At 46.5% G+C, this 27,206-nt stretch overlaps 1 protein-coding gene across 10 annotated transcripts in view; it reads left to right on the forward strand.

The window, feature by feature from the left end:
• Positions 1 to 21,646: 21,646 nt before the first annotated feature.
• MAP4 (microtubule associated protein 4) overlaps positions 21,647 to 27,206 on the forward strand; it is a 168,915-nt gene continuing 163,355 nt past the window's right edge. For 8 of the 10 annotated variants that reach the window (XM_068559036.1, XM_068559029.1, XM_068559033.1 and 5 more), the window contains exon 1: positions 21,892 to 21,974. The gene's annotated coding sequence lies outside the window, so the exon portion shown is untranslated. Of the gene's footprint in view, positions 21,975 to 27,206 lie in introns of all 10 variants that reach the window. The other 2 variants (XM_068559032.1, XM_068559035.1) reach the window with 2 other exon arrangements.

Raw genomic sequence — 27,206 nt, forward strand, 5'->3', positions numbered from 1 at the left:
CTGGTGTCCGGAGATGAATCAGAACAAGCAACTCTAATAGAGCCCTGGGGAAAAGACTACAATGAGGGGAGGTGTCCTGAGTTCTGGGAGCAGAGACTATGGAGACTGGCAGGGAGAGGCCCCGTCTTACTCATTTATTAATGACCCTGTCCTTCTGGCAGTGAGGTGTCCTATAAAGTAAACTGGATTGAATGTCTGAAAACATGAGTTGGGGGACTTCCCTGGTGGTCCAGTGAGTAAGACTCCAAGCTCCCAATGCTCCCAATGCAGGGGGCCCGGGTTCGATCCCCGGTCAGGGAACTAGATCCCACATGCATGCCACAACGAAGACCTGGTGCAGCCAAAGTAAATAAATAAATAAATAAATATTAAAAAAAAAATTTTTTAATTGAAAAAAAGAAATGAAAACATGAGTTGGAGGGAGTTGTGCCACTGTTTAGTTGGTATCTTAGGCAAATCACCACATCCTCAGAGCCTCTGTTCTCTTAATGTCGCCCTGAAGGTAGTGGGAAGGTAAAACAAGGCAATGCATGTAAAAGAGCTTTAAAAATGGTCAAGCACTGTATTATTTTTTTTTCCAGTGCATTTCATAGATTCTGGCACACTGTTGGCACTTGAAGGTTTCTGTTGACTAGATGAACAAACAAATGAATGAACAAACGAATGGATGACCGAATGGATAAGAGGCACTCAGGAAATGCTTTATTAAAAATAAAACATAAACAAGAAAATTGCCACTCTTGACATACTTACTATCAGCTAATGAGCTGAGAATTTCACACACATTCCCTCACTTAATTTTCACAGTAACCTTGTAAGATGATTACTCCCATTTTTTTTAAAATTAATTAATTAATTTATTTATTTTTGGCTGCATTGGGTCTTTGTTGCTGCGCGCGGGCTTTCTCTAGTTGCGGCGAGCAGGGGCTACTCTTCGTTGCGGTGCATGGGCTTCTCATTGCAGTGGCTTCTCTTGTTGCAGAGCACAGGCTCTAGGCACGCAGCCTTCAGTAGTTGTGGCACGTGGGCTTCAGTAGTTGTGGCTCTTGGGCTCTAGAGCACAGGCTCAGTAGTTGTGCACGGGCTTATTTGCTCTGCAGCATGTGGGATCTTCCTGGACCGGGGCTTGAACCTGTGTCCCCTGCATTGGCAGGTGGATTCTTAACCACTGCGCCACCAGGGAAGCCCTAATCCCATTTTATAGATGAGGAAACTGAGGCCCAGAGATGTTAAGTAATTTGCCTAAGGTCATACAGCTAGTAGGTAGCAGGGCTAGGATTCACACTCCAGGCCTTCGTTCTCAGCTAGTCTTTGTAATCCCTTCTGCAGTATACGCACAGACATTTCCCACCCTAAGTCACCCAACCTCTCATTACTAGATTAAAAACACAACTATAATCCACCACTTTGATGCACCTCTTTAACTCCTGTCAGGGCCACCATTTGACTTGGCAAATCCGGACAGCAAGTCAAGGATGGCAGTTCCTGAGAGGCCATTTCTCTGAAAAGGTCCTTGTTTCTACACTCACTGGTGACAGGAGTGAAGTCTTTCCTGCTCTCTGAATCCTTTTGACCTGGGGCCTACGTGTGCCCCACGGGTTTCCAGAGCGGTGCACCCAAAAAATCTCTTCCTGTTATCTCATCTGCACCCAGAGGCCAGCGGGATGAAAAACATCACCTTCCTCATGGTAAAGAGCCCGAGGTCACTGCTGCCGCAAGTCCGCACAGGTATGCAAACTCAGATCTTTGAGCTCTGAGGCCAGAACCTCCTCTACCAAATGGCATGGCTTAAGATTTGAGCCCGGAAACTACCTGGGCATGGGAGAGGTTTATTGGAATGGGAGAGGGGAACTGGCTCAGGGCAAAGGGTCTTAGGCAGTCAGCCTTTGCTCAATCGATTCTTTTGGGGCCCTTGCAAGGGACAGTGTGTGTCCAGAATAACAGCTTTGGTGCCCCCCTCGTGTGGCTGATGGAAGGACTCGGAAGTGGAGCAGGAAAAATACTTTCCCATACAGCGGCTGGGATGTCCCTGGGAGAGAAGGAACAGAGTCTAGGTGTGTCAGACATGAAGTCAGCCAAACCAAGGGGAGCCGAATAGCAGCAAGAATCAGGGGCGTTGGGGTGGAAGGCCAGTGTCTGGGTCCTCGGTTTGCTCTGACCGCTGTGCACATACAGAGGATGCTACTTTTGGACCAGACAGTGCTGCATCCATGGGGACATCTAGGCCTAGTGATGCTCAGGAGAGATGAGAAACCCCAGGACTTTTAAGAGATCTGGGTCAATCCTGTTTTCATTCTCTTCCCTGCTGGCTGCTTTGAGCAGTTTAATTTCACTGAAAGGCAAAATCCTTTAATCACCAGCTCTAAATCAAGGCATGACATTTGGGGTAATGGAGGGGGGGAGGGCCGTGACCAGTGGGTAAGGTGAGGCTGCAGGGAGACAGGGCCTGGGGAGGGGTCTGAGTTTGATCTTAGCTGCTGAGCTGAGCCTGGGCCTCCCATTAGCCCTTAGTCGCTAACAGTATTGGCTGCAGACGCTCCAAGGACTGGGGAGGAGAGACTTGGTAAATTACGGTTTACCTTTAAAGAAGGTAAACCATTTGGAAACACATGTCCACACAAGGGCATGTATGTGAATGTTCATAACAACATTATTCATAATACCAAAAACTGGAAACAATTCAGGTGTCCATCGTTGGCGAGTGGATAAACCAATTGTGATGCACCCACACGATGGAATAGTACTCAGCAGTAAAGAGGAATGAACTCCTGACACATGCTACGACATGGATGAACTTCAAAAACATTATGCTGACCAGAAGAAGCTGGCCACAAAAGACCACAAATTATATGAGTCCATGTATGTGAAATGTCTTGTAAAAACAAAACTTAGAGACAGAAAGCAGGACAGTGGTTGCCTGGAGCTTGGAGCGGACATGGATTGACCGCAGATGGCCCAAGGGAACTTTTTGGAGTGGTGGGAATATTGTAAAACTGGATTGTGGAGATGGTTGCACAGTTCTGTAAATTTACTAAAGCTTATCAAACCGTACACCTTAAAATGGGTGAATTTTTTGATATGTCAATTATAATATAATAAATACTTGAAGTCTTTCACTTTTGACAAGTCCATCCTGGAGCTCCCCTGTGTGCCAGGCTGGGAGTAGAGACCCTCCACCTCCTCCTCACAAGGGAGATGAGGGTTCTCCAAGAGTAGCCTCTGGACCACCGGAGCAGCAGCCCCTGGGGGCTTGTTAGCAATGCAAATCTCAGAACTGCTGAATCAGATACTGTGGTGGTGAGGCCCAGAAATGGGAACTTGAACTCCCCTCCAGGGGAGTGAGAACCATGGTCTAATGGAAGGGGGAGAGGAGAGCAGAAAGGTCATTGATGTTGAGCACCCACTGTGTGCAGCCACCGGACATGCCCGGAGTGATACCATCCTCACAGCAGCCGTGTGACATCAATATTATTGGCCCCATTTTTCAGACAAAGAAACTAAGGTTCAGAGAGGCTGACAGACTTGCCAGTTAACTAAAGGACAAAAGTGGGATCAAACAACCAAGTTTCTGACTTGAAACACACCTGCTGCACTTGTGTGGACCTTGTGAATGTGAGCACCTTTCCCAGCACCTGGAAGCCCAGGGAGGAGACAGGAGAATCGCAATAAACACAGCCCCTCAGGTTCTATCTTGGCACTAAGTGTGGGTATGAAGAAATAAACACTCAGCAGAGCACTGAAATTGGCCCAGTATTTTCCTCAAGGCTGAGGCAGCAGTCTTTGTTTAAAGTTATATTGTTTACTCCCAAGGGACGAAGGGGTGGGGGAATTTGGAACTAGATGCTTGGATGGACGCCCAGGAGGTCCTAGCTCAGTTCCTTGGGAGCCTGGAATGCACAGGGTTGGGGATATAGAGAGAACGGAACTTGGGGATCCTGGCCAGAGAACATGAGAGCCGCTGGAGACCCAGGAGGGCTGGTCTGTGGTTTCCAGATGCACAGATGACATCATGTCTGCCTGGCCTGCAGACACCAGTCCTGCACGGAGTGGCCCCTCCAAACAGTGGTGCCAACTTTGTCCTGGAGCTGCTCAGGAAACTGAGGTTGAGCTGAGGCCTCCCTGTTCAAACCCAGCACTGCCAGAAGCTTGGCTCAATGCCCTACTTTAGGCCACCCCACATGAGGTCTCTTCCTGTGGTCTTTCAGCGCTTGTTGCTGCTGTCCGTTTGCCTTTGCATGGCCCTCCCACGCAAGGTTCACAACCCCTGCCTTTCCTACTCTGATCCTGTTGACTGTTAGACTGAATCAAATAGAGAAACTCTTCTAGCCCAATTATTTTTTTGGTTTTGCCGGGTCTTAGTTGCGGTAGGAGGGTTCCTTAGTTGTGGCATGCGAACTCTTAGTTGCAGCATGCATGTGGGATCTAGTTTCTAGACCAGGGATTGAACCCAGGCCCCCTGCATTGGCAGCACAGAATCTTAACCACTGCGCCACCAGGGAAGTCCTTAGCCCAACTATTTAAATGGGCAGAGAGGCTAGGGACTTACTCTAGGTAAAGGCAGGGCCAATACCAGAATCCAGAATCTCTGGCCATGGAGTTATTTAATAATAATAATACCTATCATTTGTGTAGAGTTTGATCATTTACAAAGCACTTTCATGTGTTATCTATCTCCCTTGACCCTCTCACTAACACTGTGCTTGATTTATAGATGAGCAACTTGGGGTTTATGGAACTTAACTGACTTGCCCAAGATCACTCCCTGTTGAGTGACAAAGCCAGCGCTCATAGCCAGGTGCTTTGGCCCCAAATGATTTGTGCAGCGCTTCATTCCTGATGATGTGAGCAACACCAGCAGCGCCCAGGGAAGAGCCAGGGGAGTCACATGAAGCACAGCCCCTTAGGGTCTCTCTTGGAACAAAGTGTGGGTCTTTTTCTTGCCCATTGGCTGAACAGGGTCTTCTCCAGTGACTTTCCAGTCTAAACTGGGCAGGTGAGTCCCCAGCTTGAGCAAGTGACCTGGGCAAGAGCTTCTTCTGACTGCTGAGAATGGGACTGGACTGGTGAGTGTGTGACCTGCCCCCCAGGTCCATGGCAGCCTGGAAACAGCCCTCTGCTCCTGCCCACTGTGTTCCTTTCCATCGGTCTTCTCTGGTTTTTCGCATGCTGTAGATGACAAAACCCACAACCTCTCATGGTCAACCTACTCTGCCCTCCAACAGAGCTGAAACATGATGATGATGAGCCTTGATTCCACTTACCAAGGGCATGCTGGGTTCTGGTACTTTTATACATCATCTAAAGTCCTCACAGCTCATTATGAAGGAGCCAGGACTGGAGCCCAGAAACAGGGTGATGCTGGCATGTATCATACAGCATCATACTTCTCTCCCATGCTTTTAAGGAAGGATGCTGAACACACCCATGAGTCTCAGGTCTGGGGCAGGCAGGTACAGGTTGTGGGTGCTGTATCCCCTTGTGGGATCTCAGAGAAGTTCTCTGGGGCAGAGACTTCCTTCCATACATAAACTGTTAACCATGCCTCTAGGCAGTGTTTTTCTCACCTGGGTGTCCTGACGAGCCAGACTAGGCTGCCATGTCCCTCTCTTCAGGCTGGGTGTTGGACATGAGTGCCGATTGCCTGGGATTCCCCATTGACATCAGTACTGATCTCTGGCTGGGTTCTGGGGTGATATGTGCCAGGAGAAATGCCTGGAGGTGGTTTTCACCAACCTGCTTGAGCAGAGAGGGGTGTGGCCTGTCATGATGCAAGAGTCAGATGTGTGTTCCTAGCTATGGCTTCAGACTCCCTGAGTTCATCTCCTTTGACTTACTTGTGCCCCCTTTTATTTTTATTATTAAAAACAATTTTAGTTGAATAAATTTGTTGTGTAACATTGTATAATTTTAAGGTATACAAGGTGTTACTTTGATACATTTAGATATTGTGATATGATTGCTGATACAGCAATATTTATCTCATTTATAATGATAGTACAATATTCTTGTTTATATTTATTATACTGTGTTTACCCGCCCCTTACGATGGGCTTTCCAGGCCAAGAAAGTGTGCTGACCAAGGTCATATCCCTCCTCTGTCTAGAGAACACACAGTCCACTCACTCCTGCCCAAGGGACAGATGGAGTCAGGGCCCAAGACTTCAAGGAAGGCAAAAGCCACAGTCATAGCTATAAAGAAGACCCAAGTGAGCCCTTTCATTGTAGAGAGAAACAGGCACTGACAGAGGCAGAAGGATTCAGCATGTCAATGCTGAAGCATCAACAAACACTCATTATGCTCAAAGTAAGGATGCTCATAACACAATCATTTTTTTTTTTTTAAAGTTCTGCATTCTTTTTTTTTTTTTTTAAATGAAATCTGCAGTTTTTTTTTTTTTTTTTTTAATTTATTTATTTATGGCTGTGTTGGGTCTAAGTTTCTGTGCTAGGGCTTCCTCTAGTTGTGGCAAGCAGGGGCCACTCTTCATCGCGGTGCACGGGCCTCTCACTATCGCGGCCTCTCTTGTTGCGAAGCACAGGCTCCAGACGCGCAGGCTCAGTAATTGTGGCTCACGGGCCCAGTTGCTCCGTGGCATGTGGGATCTTCCCAGACCAGGGCTCGAACCCGTGTCCCCTGCATTGGCAGGCAGATTCTCAACCACTGCGCCACCAGGGAAGCCCCACAATCATTTTTATCAAAAAGCATTTGAGACTTCCCTGGTGGTCCAGTGGTTAGGACTCCATGCTTCCACTGCCGGGGGCTCGGGTTTGATCCCTAGTCGGGGAACTAGATCCCGCGTGCCGCAACTGAAAGATCCTGCATGCTGCACCGAAGATCCCAAGTGCTGCAACTAAGACCTGGTGCAGCCAAATAAATAAATAAATAGATATATTCTTTTAAAAAAGACATTAAAAAAAAAAGAATGCAGTTCTGATGTATGCTACAACATGGATGAACATTGAAAGACATTATGCTAACTGAAATAAGCCAGCCATAAAAAACAAATACTGTATGATTCTACTTATATGTGATACCTAGAGTAGTCAAATTCATAGATAGAAGATAGAACAATGGTTACCAGGGACTAGGGCAGGGAGACTGGGGAGTTAGTGTTCAATGGGTAGAGAATTCCAATATGGGATGATGAAAAAGTTCTGGAGATGGATGGTGGTGTGGGTTGCAGAAGAATGTGAGGGTACTTAATGCCACTGAACTGTACACTTAAAAATTATTAAAATGCTAAGTTTTATGCTACATGTATTTTACAATAACTTAAAAAAAAAGTGTTAAGAGAGCTTAATGCTTGAATCCAAACTCTACCACTGAGAAAGTTCAGGAAGATAAGCTGTTACTTCGTCAAGTAAGTTTGGCAAGTAAAATGCTGCTCTGTACTTGTTTGAAATCCCACCACCCAATGAGACTTTTCACTGTGATATTGTGATTTATAATAAATATATATTTGGCCTTCATCTCCATTCCTGGCACACAATTCCTAAATCTCTTGAAATTTCCTAAGCGGAAAGATCAATAAAGATATCTTGATATTCATAACAAACTCTGGTCAACCACACCCAAATTTATGTTAACCTAGTGACTTTTGGAAAGCACCTAAGGATGGAGGCTGGTTGCCAGGGAAACTAACCAGGTGATTGGAGGTTGGAACTTTCATCCCACCCCCTTGACCTCTGGGGAGGGCAGAGGGGCTGGAGGTTGAATCAATCGCCAGAGATTTAATAGATCCCATCTGTGTAAAGCAGCCTCCATAAAAATTCTAAAGGAGAGGTTTGGAAAGCTTCATTCACGTGTTCATTTGCATAATGTACATTTCTTGAATGATAACTATGCACATGACACTTTGTATACTAGTTATGTGGGGAATACAGACACATATAAGACATCTTCCCCAAGGGGACTACAGCAGCTAACCTGAGAGGTAATAAACATGAATAATCATAGTACAAGGAAGATGTTAAGTGGTCAAGCTAAGGTTGAGATAAAGCCTTATAGGAGTTCAGAGATGAGAAAGCTCATTTCCAATGGGGCAATCAGAAAAGGCTTCATGGAGGAGGTTCAGGGCTGAAGGAGAATGGTCAATTCAAAAATGTTCAGGATCTAGCTATAAGGGGTGGGCTGGGGCAAGCTTTCTGGGTGAGGGCACAATGTGGGCCAAAGCAGGATCTGTAAATGTTTGGAGTGCGTGACCCCTTAAGCTCCTCAGGACAGTGGCCATGCTGATCTAGCCGGTTCACTGCCCTATCCCCAGTGTCTGGCCTGGGCTGGCACACAAGGTACTCAGCAGAAATGTGTTGCTTTGAACATTGAGTGGTTCAGTATGGCTGGAGCAGAGGGAGCTTTCTGAGAGGCAATGGGGAGGAGGATAATGTCTTAGTTATCCACTGCTGTGCAACAAATTACCCAAAACTTAGTGGCTTAATTCAGCAAGAAACATTCATTATCCCTCACATTTGCTGTGGATCAGGAATTCGAGAATGGCTTGGCTGGCCAGTCCTGGCTTGAAGTCTCAAGCATTGTGGTCATGCATGGGCAGGGGCTGCAGTCAAGAAGGCTTGACTAAGGCTGGGGCATCCCCTTCCACGGGGCTCACTCATTCACCTGGCCAGCTGGTGCTGGCTTTGGTGGTGGGAGACCTCCCTTCCTTCCCGCAGGGGTCCTCCACAGGGCTGCATAAGTGTCCTAAAGACATGGTGACTGACGTCCTCCAGAGTGAGCGGTCTGAGAGGAAGGAACAAGGAGGAAGCTATAACTTTTTATGTGTTGGCCTCCAAAGTCAGAGCACCGCTTCTGCCACATTCTATGCAGTAGAAACAAGTTGCGAAGTCTGGCCCGCATTCAAGGGGAGAAGAATGAGGCTTCACCTTTGAAAGGGAAAAGTGTCTAAGAATTTTTGGACATATTTTTAAGTAACCACAGATAATGAGGATGGGAAGGTTTGTCTGTTCAGAAGTCATGGGCTCTCCGAGCTGAGTGGGACTCCAAGGGACCCTGCCTCCCATGGGGATCCAGCAGTCCTGCCCCCATGTCATCTATTTAGGGGACCATGAACCCTGGCAGTAGTTGAGGCAGTATAAGTACACAACCCAGTGAAGACACAGCACCGCTTGCTGTGGATGGAGGAATCAGAAGTGGCTTGGACCAGGGCAGAAGGTGCTCATCATCTGGTGAACACATAACCCGAGGACATGAACCTCTTCCCCCGAGTAGAGTCAGGGAAGGGCTGCCAGGGGTGGCATCTGAGCTGCATTCTTCCAAAGCTTTTATTGAGCCCACAAGTGTGGTGCTGGGGGTATCCGTGGAAGGTTGACTGCACATGGCCTGCCTGCTCAGATAGCATGGGAAGCTGCTCCTGGGAGCCGAGGCCTAGAGGGACCTCTACCCACCAAAAGGAGTCTACTCTCCTCTCTGCTCCTACTTCTCTGAACATGCCCGCCCTGCATGTGCCTTGCCATTTCTCAGCTTCCTGACTGCATCTTTGAGAGACCCTGGAAGGCCCTCCCTTGCCTCTTTCCCACCAGTTGACTCTCAGGTGAAGCTTCAGGATTAGCTCAGTGAAAGGATGAGTCTGGGGAACTCCTACTGTCCCTCAGGAAGCAGCAAATGCCACCTCTAGGCCTTTTCCTTTTGCCACCCAAGAATGGTGAGCAACCCTGCCCACCTCCACCTTCCCATGTGTGCGCCAGGACCCCAGGGCAGGCTTCTCAGGGCCTGAGTGGACTCTAGCTGTGGGGATTATAGTATATATTTTTAAAAGTCAGTGCTGGGCATATAGGACACCAAGTAACTCTTCCTTTTGATACTTTGGTTGTGAATTTCTGGGATTTGGCTGTATGACCTTGGACAAATTATGTAGCTTCTCTGAGCCTTCAGTTCCTTAACTGTCAGAAGGGGAACAGATACCAGCCTCACTGTGAGAATTAAAGGAGATTATGTGTGTGAAACTTTGAGCTTTTCCTAGAACTCAGTACGGGTTGGGGAAATGGGGCATTTCTGTCCTGTCTTGCTTGCAGGGCTGGTGTGAAGATTGGAAACAGGTGTCGTGGGTGCTGGACCAAGGAGGGCTGTGACTGTCCTGTATCCTTTTCAGGTAAATCACTACCTGTCCTCTGTGAACTTGGGGAAATGGAGGGAAGGTGTGGAGGAGAGAGGATGAGTCCCCAGTCTGTGCATTCACACATCACTTTCTTGTTATTCTTACAACCAGGGCAGTGGGAATTGTTACCCCTTTCACACTTTCAGCCCCTGAAGCTCAGAGGCTCCTGACCTGCCAGCAGGGCTCTTTCAAGCCTCAGCCCAGATCAGCCAGGAGCTGGAGCTGGACACCACAGTGACACCCCTGACCGGGGAGGAAAGAGGAAGATGGGAAAAAGACAGTGGGGGCTGTGATCAGAAAGACACCTGCACGTCAAGGGGAAAATTAACATTTGAGAGAGAGCCTGGCAGGCTGGTTGCAAGAAGCCTGGAGTAGGGAATTCCCTGGTGGTCCAGTGGTTAGGACTCTGCGCTTCCACAGCAGGGGGCATGGGTTTGATCCCTGGTCGGGCAACTGAGATCCTGCAAGCTGTGTGGCAAAGCCAAAAAAAAAAAAAAAGGAAAGAAAAGAAAAAGACTGGAGTAGAGAAGTCTCAAAACTGGAAGGAACCACAGGGAACAGTGGGGCCAGCACAACTGATTTACAGATGAGGAATCTGGGCCGCAGAGAGGGATGGTGGCAACAGCAGGACTGGAAAGCAGGCTTCCCGACTCCCAGTGTGTTCATTCCGGAGGGTGCTGAGGGTGAGCTGCAGCTTCTGGGCTGTGGCTGAGGGCCAGAGGGGAGGTCAACGGGCAGCCTAGACCTTCAAAGGGAACAGGAAGTCTTCAGGGAGATCAAAGTTACTAGAGAGCTGGGAATTAAGACAAACTGAATTATCTTCCTGATTCACTTTCAGACTTCTCACCTCCGGGAAGGTCATGTCTTGACCACTTTTCTGTCACAAAAATTGCCCTCCTTGTCAGCTGGCTAATAAAAGCAATAGAAAACTTTGAGTTGCTGTTCTCCCCACTGCTGGCTGTTCTTCGCATTGCTGGCTCTCTCCACTGCCTTCCTCTACTCTGGCTGTCAGATGTCAAAGCCTTACACATACACACACTCAGTGGCTCCCCATTGTTTACTGAGTCAAAACCACATGCTCTTGTCTGTCTTTTAATTCCCATCCCAGCCTGAGCACAGTTCAACTCATCGGCCTCCTCTCTTGCCATTCTGCCCCCAAAGTCTCTCTGCTCCCTTGCAGCTTCCCAAAAGAGCCTAGCATTTTCACGCTGCCCTGTTTTATCTATTGGGATGCCCTTTTCCCCCTTTCCCTCTTCTGCCTTTAAAATCTTATCTTTTAGGCCCATTTCCTAGGGCTCCTCCTCTCTGAGACTCTGCTTGACCCCTGCCACCATCCATCCCCAGCAGAAGTAATCACTTTCTCCTCTCCACTCCCACAGCAGAGAAAGCTGGTTATTTCTCAACCACATCATTTATCAAACTCTGACTTGCACTGTACAGTACTGGCTTTCCACTCCAACATTTTATTATGAAATATTTCACATGTACAGCAAAGCTGAGAGAATTTTCCAGTTAACTCCCATTTCTCTGACATCTTGTTTCTACCGTTAACACTTTATCATCCTTGTTTTATCACATATCTGTCCATCTCTCCATGCTGCTATCCATCTATTTTTAAAAATAAATTTATTTATTTTATTTTATTTATATTTGGCTGCATTGGGTCTTCGTTGCTGCATGCGAGCTTTCTCTAGCTGCGGCGAGCAGGGGCTACTCTTTGTTGCGGTGCGTGGGCTTCTCATTGTGGTGGCTTCTCTTGTTGTGAAGCATGGGCTCTAGGCATGCAAGCTTCAATAGTTGCGGCACGCAGGCTCAGTAGTTGTGGCTCGCGGGCTCTAGAGCGCAGGCTCAGTAGTTGTGGCACACGGGATTAGTTGCTCCGCAGCATGTGAGATCTTCCCGGACCAGGGCTCAAGCCCGTGTCCCCTGCATTGGCAGGCGGATTCTTAACCACTGCGCCACCAGGGAAGCCCTGCTATCCATCTATTAATCCATATTATTTTTGATACATTTCAAAGTAAATTCTAGACATCAGTACACTTCTCCCTAAATACCCCTAGAAGTATACCATTAATCAGAGTTCAATTGTTTTTTACAATTTTTTTTCTATTTTGATGTGAAATTTATATACAATGAAATACACGAATCTTAAGTGAACAATTACTGAATTTGGACATGTGCATACACCTGTGCAATCTGACCCCATCAACATATAGCACACGATCATCACTCAGAATGTTCCCTCCTGCCCCTTCCCAGCAACCTCCTGCCCTGCCTCTGTCCTAGGCAACCACTCTTCTGATGGTTTTTCCTGTTTTTCCTGTCTTGGAACTTCATATAAATGACATCATAGAATATGTACTCTTGGGTAAGACTTCTTCCACTCAGCGTGTTTTTGAGATTCAGACAGGTTACATAAAATCAGTTGTTTGTTCCTCTTTATTGCTGAGTAGTATTCCATTGTATGGATGTACTATAATTTTTGTTTATCTATGCATCTGTTGATGAATGCCTGGGCTATTTCCAGTTTGGGGCTATTAAGAATATAGTTGCCATAAACATTTTTTTTTATTAATTTATTTTATTTTTGGCTGTCCTGGGTCTTCATTGTGGTGCACGGGCTTCTCATTGCGGTGGCTTCTCTTGTTGAGGAGTGTGGGCTCTAGGCGCGTGGGCTTCAGTAGTTGTGGCCCTTGGGCTCAGTAGCTGTGGCTCGTGGGCTCTAGAGCGCAGGCTCAGTAGCTGTGGTGCACGGGCTTAGTTGCTCCGCGGCATGTGGGAATCTTCCCGGACCAGGGCTCGAACCGGTGTCCCCTGCGTTGGCAGGCGGATTCTTAACCACTGAGCCACCAGGGAAGTCCTGCCATAAACATTCTTGAAGAAATCTTTGTGTGAATGTATGTTTTAATTTGGGGAGGGGTAAGTACTAGGAGTGGAATTAAGTTTGTCTTTTTCTTCCTCTAGATTGTGAGTTTTTTTTTTTTTAAATTTTATTTATTTATTTATTTATTTTTAGCTGTGTTGGGTCTTCGTTTCTGTGCGAGGGCTTTCTCTAGTTGTGGCAAGCGGGAGCCACTCTTCATCGTGGTGCGCGGGCTTCTCACTGTCGCGGCCTCTCTTGTTGTGGAGCACAAGCTCCAGACGCGCAGGCTCAGTAGTTGTGGCACATGGGCTTAGTTGCTCCGTGGCATGTGGGATCTTCCCAGACCAGGGCTCGAACCCATGTCCCCTGCATTAGCAGGCAGATTCTCAACCACTGCACCACCAGGGAAGCCCCAGATTGTGAGCTTTTTGAGGGCTGATGTATTTAGTCTCTACCTATAGGCTAGTCTTTAGCCTCCACCATAGTGCCTTGGTACGTGGTAGAGTCTCAGCAGATGTTTGTTGAAATGAAACATAATTCAAGCACAACCTAATTTTCCTATATTCTGTATAATATGTACCTCTCATTTAGCACTCTATGGGCCCAGTAAGATGAGCATTGTTTCTTAATCTTTCCAATGAGCCTCTAAGGTAAGAATTAGGAACCAGAGGCTGAAAGAAGTTAGGTGAGCTGTTGGAGGTCACAGAGCAGGTGAGGGGAAGAGACAGAGACAGAATTTGAAAGAGACACTGTTTTTTTGTTTTGTTTTGTTTTGTTTTATAATTTTTTAAAAAATATTTATTTATTTAGGCTGTGCCGGGTCTTAGTTGCAGCACGCAGACTCTTAGTAGTGGCATGCATGTGGGATCTAGTTCCCTGACCAGGGACTGAACCCAGGCCCCCTGCATTGGGAGTGTGGAGTCTTACCCACTGGATCACCAGGGAAGTCCTGAAACAGACACTGTTAGTGTAAAGCCCCTGCATAGAGGAATCTCTGTGCCACTTTACTTCTCTGAGGGTCTCAGCTCCTTTAGCTGAAACCCTTGGAGTTACTGTTCCAGTTCACCTTTATCTGCTCTTAGGGGATGGGCAATGTTGGCTATCTCCTTTCCCTCCATTCGACATGAATGATTGTTTTCTAGTGGAACTCCAGATCTCGCTTACCTTGATAGAGATCAACACTGCACCCCTCCAGAAGGGAGGGATATAGTTGACAACAAAATGCTGAGTGTCAACAGGTAACTGTGGAAGGAGAGGTGGAATGGAAAATACACCACTGTGCAGTCATCATAGGAAAGGTTGGTTTAGGCAAGAATCATCAATGGATGACGAATCTGGGGAATAACTTTGATGAGAAGCAGGATCTGAGCATGTGGTAAAGCATCTCTCCACAGATTGCATATTAGTTGCAAGGGAAAAAATAGTAACAGTACACCAGAGAAATCAGAACACACCTTGTCTCAATGATCAAAATTAACATCACCAGTGACGGGCAGATGGCCACGGCATGCCTCCTAGTATGATATTCTGAGGACATGCCACTGTTCATGCAGTATTCTGACTCGGATGTATTGATATAAGCTGAATCTAACCACAAGAAAACATCAGACTCCCCAGATGAGATACATTCTAATTAAAAAAAAGGGGGAATTTTGAAGAATTTGTATTCTTCAAAAATGTTAATGTCATAAAAAAACATACACATATACACACACACAAAGGCTGTGAAAATATTCCACATTAAAGGAAACTAAAGAGACATGACAACGAAATGTGACGTTTGATCCTGGACTGGGTCCTATTTTGGAGGAAGAAAAAAAATACTTTAAGGGACATTACTGGGTCAATTGACAAAACTGGAATATGAACGGTAGATTAGATAGAACTGAGTCAATGTAAATTTACTGAGGTTGGGACTTCCCTGGTAGTGCAGTAGTAGTTAAGACTCTGCGCTCCCAATGCAGGGGGCCCGGGTTCGATCCCTGGTCAGGGAACTAGATCCTGCATTCACGCCGCAACTAAGAGTGCACATGCCACAACTAAGAAGTCCACATGCCGCAACTAAGAAGCCTGCATGCCACAACTATGAGCCCGCATGCCGCAACTAAAAATAATAAATAAATAAATAAATTTGCTGAGGTTGAAATCTGTATTGTGGTTATATGAAATAGCATCATTAGGAACACATGCTGAACTATTTAGGGGTAAAAAGCTATGATGCATGTGATCTACACTCAAACTCCAAATATATTATTTGTGTGTGGTGTGTGTGTGTGCAGCACATAATCAAGCAACTGGGAAAAATCTGAAAAAGAGGTGAATTTTGGTAAAGGGTACATGAGAGTGCTATGCACTATTTTTATCCTTGCAACTTCGTATGTTTGAAATTATTTCCAAATAAAAATTTTAGAAAATGCTCCCCCGCAAAGTCCCTGGAATCCTAATTCAATCAGTGTGGACTGTGCCCACAGGAATTCCATGAACGTGGGCAGCTCTTTCCTAAATATAAGTTAGTTTGTCCCAACCTGCCAAATCTTTGATCCCAAGCTAAGTGAAGAAGTGCCATGGAGCTAAGGCAGGCATCTTTTAAAAGAATCCCTTCATCTTTGTCTCCTCTCAGAACATCTTTCTAGAGCAGACTCTCACCAGAGCCTTGTTAAATTGGCCAAATCTGCTTTCTGGCTTCAGAGTGACGGATGGTGAGCTCTGAATAGAGGGTCTGAAGTCTGGGTCCTGCCTCCTCCTCTCCTGCTGATCTGGTGCATGATGTTGGCCTCTTATCTGTGGGTGAAGGATTTGGACCAGAGCACAGGTTGCAAATTGGCAACCCAAGAGCCACTGGTCCAGAGCTGTGTTTGGCCTAGACAGTATTTTCAAAAAGGCATAATTAGTTGTCGACACTCAACACCCAGGATACTGTACATAAACGTTTGGCTCCAGTGTGACCACACTGGGCCCACATTTCCAGGAACTGGCTGGAGTTGGGGTCAGCGCCCTCCTGCTCCTCACGGCCCCCGCCCCACTCTTTTATATTGTGACTAATCAATTTCCTCATTTTCAACTTCTGCTGGGCCTTTGGACTGGAAGATCTCTAAGGGCCTTCCAGTTCACATCTTCTCTGACCATGGCTTATCTCTTTAGGGGCTTCAGATGCTGAACAAGAGGTTGGATGGAGTGAAGAGTGAGGTGAAGAAGCAATAACAGAACCAGGATGAGAGTTGTCTCAAGCATATTGAGACAAAGGGCCAGATTCTGGTTCAACATGGTGATATATCCAGTGGAGCTCTAGATGGGATGTGATGCTTGGAGTCAGAGTTGGGGAGAAGCTAGGAGGTTTTATTGAGACTGAGGGTTCAGAATGGAAAATGGAAGAATTGGGGGAAAGCCAGGTGTCTGCTGAGCTGGCCAAGTGCCTGGAACTGAGGGCATTACTCTGAGCAGTCACAGTGATAGGGTCACAGTTGAGAGCAGTTTTGACTTGTAGCCAGGAAGTGGATCCTGGAGAGAAAAAGGAAAGAGGAAACAAAATAATCAAGGTGTAGTGGAAAGAGCACTGAGCAAGGAATCAAAGGATGGGGCTTCTAGTTCCAGATCTACCACTTACTAAGTGTTTGATGGTGGGCATATCACTCCACATCCCTGCATCTGTTTCCTCAGTTTCCAAATAGGGATGATAATACTAGCCCTGCCTATCTCAGAGTTATAGAAAGCTTAACTGTAATACCAGAGAGCAAATCATTTAGCAACCAGGGAAGTACCATCCCAATGTGAGATGAAATTCAGAAGGTGTAATACAGTCTTAGAATGTCAGGGCTCGAAGGGCCCTTTGAACATCTGCAACCCTCTCATTTCACAAACGATGAATTTGAGACCCCAAGAGGAGAAATTACACAGCAACTGTAGGGCAGAGGTGGGCACAGTTCTCCATTAGTTTCAGAGTAAAACCCCCTTTGTGCTCCCTCTAGGTGTAGGTAAATGAAACTCACCAAAGGAAGAGAGAGCGAGGACCTAGCTAGGGGGACTTTGTGTTCAGGGAATACCCCAAAGTTGCGTGTTGCATCACATGCACTCAAAAGGAACAGGCCCTTGTAATTACTCCAGAGGTCACAGGAACAAGGAAACACTTAGTGAACCTTGAAAGAAGTAGTCTTATTTCAAGGGAGAGGAAGTCCCACCCTGTACATTACACAGCATGCAAGTGAGTGAAGAGAGAGGTGAGGCCATCTTGTTCTACTTCCCCTGATAGAGATGAGCAACCTGAGGCCCAGGGATGGGAAATGGCTTGCCCAAGGCCATACAGCTTGTCCCTGGCAGAGCTGGGACTGTAACGGGGTTTCTCAATTTGAAGTCCAGGGCTTTTACTCCATGTGCCATTTGGGGTTGCATTTCACTGCAAATGGCAGAGACCAATGGTGGCTAACACCAATGGAGATTTATTGACTAATGATGACTTTAAGAGATAGGGGTTACTTTTCTCACTTCATAGGAAGTCCGGAGGTGGGCAGTCAAAGATTAGTGTAGCTGCTGGAAGATGTTAAGGACCTAGTCTCCTCCTATCTTCCTATTTTCACCCTCAGCCCATAGCCCATAGCTTTTGTCTTTATTGTCATAAGATGGCTGCTTTACCTCTAGGCATTGTGTCCATATTCTGGACAGGTGGAAGAAATGCAGCTGAGTTTGTCTTTTTATAAAGGCTTACCTGAAAACTCCATATAATATATATAATACATATATAAAATATTCTATGTTACATATTAATATGTTGTATTATATATAACATGTAATATAGATTAATGAGTATATATGTATGTACATATACATGTTTTAAATATATATATATATATATACACACATACATACATATGTTTGCTGAATCACTATGCTACACCATTTTAAAGATGAAAGAAGGGGTGGGGGCAAAAAGCACCCGCCTGAGAGTCGGAAAATTGGTTTAAGTCTGGATTCTGCCACTTTTTTGTGGGTCTTTGGCATGTTCCAATTACCTCACCTGAAAAAGGTTTGGGCTAAATGACCCCAAAAGACCCTTCTGGCTCTTAAGTTCTATTTCTCTATCCTATCTGAATTTGAATCCACGTAATTATATTTCCCTCTCCTCATGGAATTCTAACATAAACATCATAAATTATGATAAAAACTGGTATGTAAAAATTGTGTATTTATCTGACAAGTGTTGGTACCAAGAAATTTCAGCCAGAGATTCCTACCTTGAGAGCATCAAGATATCTCCCTATATTTTCTACTAAAAGTTGTAAAGTTTTATAACATTTTTCTATCGGGGTCTTACAATTCTGTTGTTAGGTTTATTCCTAGGTTCCATAACAATTTTATTGTTTCACTGTGATGAATGAGATTTTTTTTCTATCCCATTTTGTAATTGGTGATTATTGGTATTTAGGAAAGCTATTCTTTTTGTATATTAACTTCGTATCCAGTAACCTTGCTGAATTCTTATTAATTCTAATAGTTTGTAGATCTTCCCTAATTTTCTATGCAGAAATTCATATTACCTACAAATCAGGATAGGCAGAGAAAACAGCCTGAGGAAGGTCCTGAGAGGGGAAAGTTCAGGAAACAAAGAAGGCAGATAATGCTGGACATATTGAGAAACAAGGCAGATGATGAGGGGTAACAGAGACAGCATCATTGCACAGGATCTTGGACGCCATTTTCAGGATTGTAATGCAAAGGAAAGCTACTGAAGTAGTTTAGGTTAAAACTAGAGGGAAGGCTCTATGGTAAGCCATTGGACTCTGCCCATGTTTGTGTCCTGGCCAACATTTTGATCAAAATTTGGATGAATAGGGCCTTCCCTGGAGGTCCAGTGATTCAGATGCCACGCTTCCAATGCAGGGGGCTGGGTTCGATCCTTGGTTGGGGAACTAAGATCCCACATGGCCACGTGCCACCTGGCTCCGCCTTAAAAAAAAATTGGATGAATAAATATAAAGCAGGCTTTTCATGGGTAATAAATATATTGGATAACCCTAAAATGTCTTCTTGTGAACTTGTAGAGCTTCAAGAATATATCCTTAGACATGGGACTAGATGTTTGCTAAGATTCCCTTCCAACTCTGAGATGCTGGGGATCTATGTTTTGTTTTGTTTTTGTTTTTTTGTTTTTTTTGGCCATTCCATGTGGCTTGCAGGATCTTAGTTCCCCAACCAGGGATGGAACCCCCAGCCCCCAGCAGTGGAACCTCAGAGTCCTAACCACTGGACGGCCAGGGAATTCCCTGGGGCTCTATGTTTTCATCCTGGGTACCCTGGAACTGAAGGGAATGTTCTTTCCTATTGCAGGTGGGAAAACAGAAAGTACCTATACCTTGAGAAACAATTAGGGCAGATCTGTGTTTACACAAATAATTACCACATATGTGGTGAGTGCTGTTAATAGAGAGGTATATAAGGGGTGCAGGAGGGTGTATATGAATTGGAGGGGGGGGCGGTCCAGAAGGTTGTCAAGCTTGGCAGAGGGCTTGGAAGTAGCCGTGGCAGTACACAGGAAAGAGAACAGGGAACAGCATCCGTGTTGATGGAGATGTTTCTGAGGCAGAAGGGGCATCTGGTAGGCCTGAGAAGGGAGGAGGAAGGGAATAACTGAGATGGTTGTCTAGCTTGGGATACACAGAACATGGTGATTCTATTACATTAAGGAAGAAGTGGAGGATTCCAACACTTCTGAATCTTCCTAGCCATCTGTCTTCTAAGGATTTCAAAGCCAATTCTATTCATAAAGCCTGGGACAGGCCTAGGGGCTGGTTATTCCAGGCAGCAGGGAGAAGGAGCAAAGTAACTTTTTTAGCTCCCACCTGTGTGTTTTTCTTCAATAGTAAGTTCATGCTTAGACCAAGTCAGTGGGCTTTGGTGTGAAGTAATGCTAATTTTACCAGACAGGAAACCTATCTTTTTTATCTTTGTACATGTGCCCCTCACTGTGTGGCCCTTCCTGATGTGCAAGTACTCAGTCAACATCTGTTGGATGAATGAATTCAGGCTTGCAATGGTAGTTCTCCTACTTTGGAGTCTGGGTAAGGTGAGAGGGGGAAATCTCTGGGTTTGGGCCAAGACACCTGTCTTATTAATTGGTGTGTGATCCAGATCAGTCATTTCAGTTTTCTGTGATTGGCTTAAAGTCCTTTCCAGGGCTCCAAATTCGCAGTGCTATCCCTTTTCCACTTATCCTTTAATTTCTTTAATTTTATTAAGTACAGTTGATATGCAATATTATGTTAGTTTCAAGTGTACAACATAGTGAGTCAATATTTATTTATTTATTTATTTATGGCCGCACCCCAACGCTTGTGGGATCTTAGTTCCCCAACCAGGGATTGAACCTGCGTCCTCAGCAGTGAAAGTGTAGAGTCCTAACCACTGGACCACCAGAGAATTCACAGTGATTCAACATTTAAATACATTACAAAATGATCACCACAATGTCTAGTAACCATGTCACCATACAAAATTATTACAGTATTTAGTATTATCAACTATATTCCTTATGTTGTATATTACATCCCTGTGACTTACTTATAATTGGAAGTTTGTACCTCTTAACCCCCTTCACCTATTTTGCCCAACTCCTCACCCTCCTCCTCTCAAGCAACCACCAGTTAGGTAAGTCACTAAGGTTCTGTTTGTTTTCTCATCTGTAAAATGATAATAAGAACATGAATACCAACCATATAGGATTGTTGTGATGATTTAAATGAGTTATTAGGTATCACATACTTAGAGAGTGCCTGGAATATAGTGAGCATTCAATACAGTGTCAGCTATCACTTTTAACTTCTGGACCAGCGTTATCCAGCAGAAATACAACGTGAACCAAACAGTAACTCTTTTTCTGGTAGTTACATTTTATTTTTTTAATTTATTTTCTTTATTTGGCTGTATTGGGTCTTTGTTGCTGCGCGCAGGCTTTCTCTAGTTGCAGCAAGCAGGGGCTACTCTTCGTTGCGGTGCGCGGGCTTCTCATTGCGGTGGCTTCTCTTGTTGCAGAGCACAGGCTCTAGGCGCGCGGGCTTCAGTAGTTGTGGCACGTGGGCTCAGTCGTTGTGGCTCGCGGGCTTAGTTGCTCTGCAGGGATCGAACCCGTGTCCCCTGCATTGGCAGGCGGATTCTTAACCACTGCGCCACCAGGGAAGTCCCTCTAGTAGTTACATTTAAAAAGTAGTAAAAAAGAAACATGAAATTGTTTTAAATATATTTTATTTAACCAAAGATATTCAAACCTGCAATCAATTTTGTAATGACCCAAATTGTAATCAATGATTATGAATGAGCTATCTTATATTTCTCGGAAATTCGGTGTGTATTCTACACTTATAAAGTATCTCAACTTGGAACAGCCACGTCACTTGTGGCTGGTGGCAGAGCAGCCCAGGAGAGGCCCCCCAGCTGCGTCCTCATCCCGCTAGGGTTCTTTCCAGCGACCAGCTGGCCAGCGCCCCAGGCCCCGCCCCGCGCCCCTCCCAGTTTACGTCATAGAGCCACAGGCCCGGCCGCGTGTTCCCCGCCGCTCGCATCCTCCCCGCTCCAGGCACCAAGTTCTAAAAGGAAGCGACGACCAATGCACAGAGCAGCGGAGTAGGCCAGTCTGTCCTCCCGCCGCTCTGGCGGCAGCAGGCGGGCGAGAGGCGGGCGTCTGAAGACCCCATGCGTACCTCACTCCCAACGGCCCTCCGCTTGGCCGCTACCCCGGCGGGGTCGAGGCGGCGGGGCCGGCGCCTATTGGTCCGCCGCTGTCGTCCGCCCGCCCCCTCACCGCGCTTATTGGCCGGAGCCGCGGCGCCCGCGGGATAGGCGGTGGCGGCGTCCCTCCCTCGCGCCGGCCCTCAAGAGGGCGACGAGGAAGCGGCCTCTCCCTGCGTCCCGCCCCTCGGGCTCGCTCGCTGGCTCCCGGCTCCTCCCGGCTGCTCTCGGCCCTCTCCCGGCTCCCTCCGGCTCCGGCTCAGGCTCCGGCGCGGCGGCGGCGGCGGCGGGTAGGTGCAGCGGCAGGCGGGGCCCGGTCAGAGGGGTGGCCTCCCTAGTGCCCCCGGGACTGCCCGAGCCTCGCCCCGCGGCCGCCCGGGACCCCACCAGGCCCGCCCGAGGCGGGGAAGGGCGGTGGCCGCCGGCTTCGGGACGCGGGGGCGGCCGGGCGGGGGGCCTGCGGGCGTGATCTTCCAAGTCTTCGAGGCGCGATCCGGGGACCCGCCGGGCGGGGCGGGCTGAGAGGTCCAGCTGCTGGGGTCTGGAGCGGTGGGGCCGAGAGGCACGCCTTGGGCGCGGGATGGGGCTGAGCCTGGGGAGCGAGGGTCGGCTGCAGCCTGGGGCCCTGGGTGGGGCTCGGGGACGTAGGAGAACTCAAAGGTTGTCCCGTGAGGCTTTGGGGGGTCAGTTGAGGTGGGGCTGAGGCGAGCCTTAGAGAGGGTGCAGGGTCAGGGGTTACGGGAGGGGCTGCAGGGTGGTCGGGAGAACGGGGCCCCAGGCAGGGCTCTCCCTGCGTGCGTGGCCCTAGCACTGTTTGGGGACTAAGCATGTTTCTGGCTGCGGGAGTGCGCAGGGTCGCTGTAAAGGGTGGGGATGCGAGGATAGGACAGGCACCTGGGGGGCAGTTGGAAATGTTACCCAGAACAGAGATTGTGATTTAGCACATGGACCAGGTTCTCCGCTGGTATGTTGCTTGAGCTCTTCGGTGAAATTACCCCGTGGGGGGGGGGTGGGGGGGGTGGCGGGGGATGTTAGGGTTTTGCTTGCATCCAGGAATGGGTAAATTAAATGCATTTACTGCTTTGGGGAGGAGACAGTGATTACGCTTAGGTCTGTGTTTTAGGACCCAGACCCAGAGTGAAACGTACTTCTCGGGATGGTTAGTGTTACCCAGCTTTCTCTTGGGAACCCCCTTTTCTCCTCACCCTCCTCGGTCCAGTTACAGTATTGCTCCCCAGGGCCTCTCGATTCCCTCTCCCTGGCTCCCTAGGATTGCAGTGTTTCTTGCTCTGCGTGTGTGTGTCTCCCGCCCATTTTCCTGCTGCTGCGCTTTTGGCAACTGTCTTTGCTCTTTCCCAGGGATGGTTGTGGCATTGCATCAGGGGATATTTGTGCTTGTAATTTGCTCACTCAGCCCGGGAAGAGGGAGAATAGTATGCTGCAGAGATGGGGGTGGGGTGGGGGGGGGTGTGCCGTCAGCTCGGCTGGGCAGACAGAGAAATGGGTGTGGTGAGGGAATACAGCTGCTCTAGGCCTATAGGGTAACACTGCCCAGTCATCAGCTCAAAGAGATTCAAAGAGCGGCAGCAGCAGCTATTTTTATAAATCTGTTCTGAATCCAAGCTGAGCACATGGATTTAGAGTGAACAGTTGTCATGCTCTAACTATTATGGGCTGGGTGTTTGGTAGACAACACTAGAGTTGCTAAGCAAGAGACTCCATCTGTACAGTGCAGGGGGTACTTGTAGCATTTTAACTGCGCTTCTCAACTCTCTTGCATGGGACATCTCTTGTCAGGGGATGTCTTTTAAATTGATGTGGTTTGATGGTCCATACCGCTGCTTTTTTTTTTTTAAATGAATTTATTTATTTTTGGCTGCGTTGGGTCTTCGTTGCTGCGTGCGGGCTTTCTCTAGTTGCAGCGAGCGGGAGCTACTCTTCGTGGCAGTGCGCAGGCTTCTCGTTGCGGTGGCTTCTCTTGTTGTGGAGCATGGGCTCTAGGCGTGCGGGCTTCAGTAGTTGTGCCTCACGGGCTCTAGAGCGCAGGCTCAGTAGTTGTGGTGCACAGGTTTAGTTGCTCCGCGGCATGTGGGATCTTCCCGGACCAGGGCTCGAACCCGTGTCCCCGGCATTGGCAGGCGGATTCTTAACCACTGGGCCACCAGGGAAGTCCCATACCGCTGCTTTTTAAATGAAATGTTTTTACCTCAATTATACACTTCCTTTCAAATTTGCCTTAAATATAGTAAAGCTATCACTTTTTGAGCACTTGCCATCTTCCAGGCACTAGCTGTTGGTGTTTATTTACAGATGAGGAAATTTAGACTGACAGGAATCAAGGTCACACAGATAAAGTGTCATCCACACCAAGGTCCCTCTGACTCCCACAGTAGTTCAGAAACTGGACATTTCAGAAACTGGACATTTTTGGTTCACACAGGGGTGATTTAAGCACTTAAGAATTTATTCATGCAGAGTAATCTCACTGGAGACTGATAAGCCAGATATCAGTTTATTTACATCAGGGACTTCCCTGGTGGTCCATGGGTAAGACTCTGTGCTCCCAATGCAGGGGGCCCCGGTTCAATCCCTGGTTGGGGAACTAGATTCTGTATGCATGCATGCCACAACTAAGAGTCCACATGCCGCAATGAAGATCCCGCATGCCGCGGCGAAGACCCAGTGCAGCCGAAATAAATAAATAAATAAATATTTAAAAATTTAAAAAATTTATGTCCAAAGTTTTAAGTGCCATATGCACATGGGAATTAATTATCCACTGGCCAGGGCACCTCCTTTGTTTCTGGGCAGCCAAATCAGTAATAAGGATGCGGTTGATTATAGAATTGAAACTAAGGGCACGGGATGTTCTTAGGGGATGTTTTAATCAAGTCACAGAAGCCTAGTGGGTCTGCCTTCTTTCTCCACTGTGCAAACTCCTATTGGGTTGGCCAAAAAGTTCCTTTGGGTTTTTTTCCGTAACTTATGGAATACGTATGTTGGACAGTGCTGGGGAGATTCTAACACATTTCCCCACTGTCTCAGTTTTTTAAGTCGTCTCTTCATATATTTGTCATACCAGCATATACTTACTTGAGTTAAAATTCCCAAATTTATAAATAAGTTTATATTACATATTTAAAAAGTCATTTTCCATTGTTTGCTGACAGTGAAGGAAACACCTGTCTTTCTTATGCCTAGTGGCTTAGCTTTATTTTTTAGAGGGTATGAAAACTTTTATTAATTAATTGGCTTTCAGGGGAGAGTAGGACAAGTTTGTCATACTTTTTCAAAATGGCTTGAGAACAAGGAAAGATACTTGCTTGCAGTTTTAATTTTGGTTGTAGGGTGGGGGTGGGAGTGAGTGTTCCCTTGTGTGGTTTGAACGTCCCACCTACATCAAGATAGGTTGCTTAGTTTTAGAGATATGGTTCCTATTGATCTTAGGGTCTTGTTCTTTTTCCTAATCTTGTTTCTGAATTTGGTGGTCCATCCTTTGGCTTCGTAAACTTTTGCTGTTGATACTTCAAATTTTTTTTTTTATAAATTTATTTATTTATTTATTTATTTATTTATTTTTGCCTGTGTTGGGTCTTCGTTTCTGTGCGAGGGCTTTCTCTAGTTGCGGCGAGCGGGGGCCACTCTTCATCGCGGTGCGCGGGCCTCTCATTGTCGCGGCCTCTCGTTGCGGAGCACAGGCTCCAGACGCGCAGGCTCAGTAGTTGTGGCTCACGGGCCTAGTTGCTCCGCGGTACGTGGGATCTTCCCAGACCAGGGCTCAGAACCCGTGTCCTCTGCATTGGCAGGCAGATTCTCAACCACTGCGCCACCAGGGAAGCCTCGATACTTCAAATTTTTGACATCACTATTTTCCTCCTCCTCCTTCTCCTCCTCCTTTTTAAATATTAAGCATCAGTCGTTGATATGTAGGTTTTATTTTTCTTTAAAAAGCGAGAAAATCTGAGAGGAACATTTTGAAGTCATCTTGGTGTAGTTCATTTGACTTGCTCAGTGTGAAAAGGAAACCGAGTAGATATCAACTGATTTCACTTTGTCCTTCTAAATGGCGCTCTTAGAACCAGGTTACTGTGGCCTTATTGCTAGGAGTGAGTATGTTGAGGACAGTTAGGGTCAAGAAAGGGGATAGAGCAAACTGATATATATGAGGGGTTTGTACACACCACCTTCTTAGAGCATTGTAGGCTAATTTCTCAACGCAGACCTTAGGGGAACTACTTTGTATGTCATTAAAATTTTAAGCTTGAAAGTCAACCGAATTTACTTTTGTGATTCTTTACAGGTTGAAAAGTTAATCTCACCGTAAAACCCATTTAAAAATAAATAAATAAATAAATAAATAATTTTTGGCTGCGTCTGGTGCTGTGCGCGGGCTTTCTCTAGTTGCGGAGGGCGGGGACTACTCTTCCTTGCTGTGCGTCAGCCTCTCATTGCGGTGGCTTCTCTTGTTGCAGAGCACAGGCTCTAGGCGTGCAGCCTTCAGTAGTTGTGGCACGTAGGCTTCAGTAGTTGTGGCTCGTGGGCTCTAGAGCGCAGGCTCAGTAGTTGTGGCACACGGGCTTAGTTGCTCTGCGGCATGTGGGATCTTCCCAGACCAGGGCTTGAACCCATGTCTCCTGCATTGGTAGGCGGATTCTTAACCACTGCGCCACCAGGGAAGCCCCGTAAAACCCATTTTGTTAGTTTGCATTTAAGTATCGTTTGAAATGTATTTATAACTTTTCCTCACTCTCCCTAATTTTACAAGGAAAATGCAATTTAAAAAAACCTTTTATTTTGAGATAATTTTAGATTACAGAAGAGTTGTAAAGATAGTAGTATACAATTTCTGTATACTCTTCATTCAGCTTCCCTTAATGTTAACATCTTATATAATCATCATACATTTATCAAAATTAAGAAATCAACATTAGTTTAATGTTATCAACTAACTTACAGACTTTCCTCTGATTTCCCCAGTTTTTCCACACTGATACTCTTTTTGTGTTACAGGATTCAATCCAGGATGCCACATTGCACTTTAGATGTCATGGTTCCTTAGTTTCTTCCAACCAGTGACAGTTTCTTGGTTTCTCCTTGCTTTTGACGCTTGACACTTTTGAAGAATAGTGGTCATTCATAGAGTGTTTCTGAATTTGCATTTTCTGTGTTCCCTTGATTAGCCTGAGGTTAGGCATTTTAGGGAAGATAACCAGAGAGATAGTATGCCCTTCTTGTCCCATCATATTTCATATCAGAGGATATCTGATATCAACACGATTTATTACTGATGTTAACTTTGGTAGCTTGATTGAAAGTAGTGTGGCTGCCTGCTTTCAATAAAGTGACTCTTTTTCCGTTTCCTTACTTCATTTGTTAGAAGCTAGAAATGAGTCACCGAGTCAAGCCCACACTCCAGGGCAAGGGAATTTAAGCTCCACCTCCTGAAGGGATGAGTATCAAAGAATTTGTGAGCGTATGTTAAAACCACCCACAGTAATTAGTAAATATCTCTGTGAGGCTAA

Source organism: Eschrichtius robustus, chromosome 12 (genome assembly GCF_028021215.1).
Source record: "Eschrichtius robustus isolate mEscRob2 chromosome 12, mEscRob2.pri, whole genome shotgun sequence".
NCBI classification, from domain to species: Eukaryota; Metazoa; Chordata; class Mammalia; order Artiodactyla; family Eschrichtiidae; genus Eschrichtius; species Eschrichtius robustus.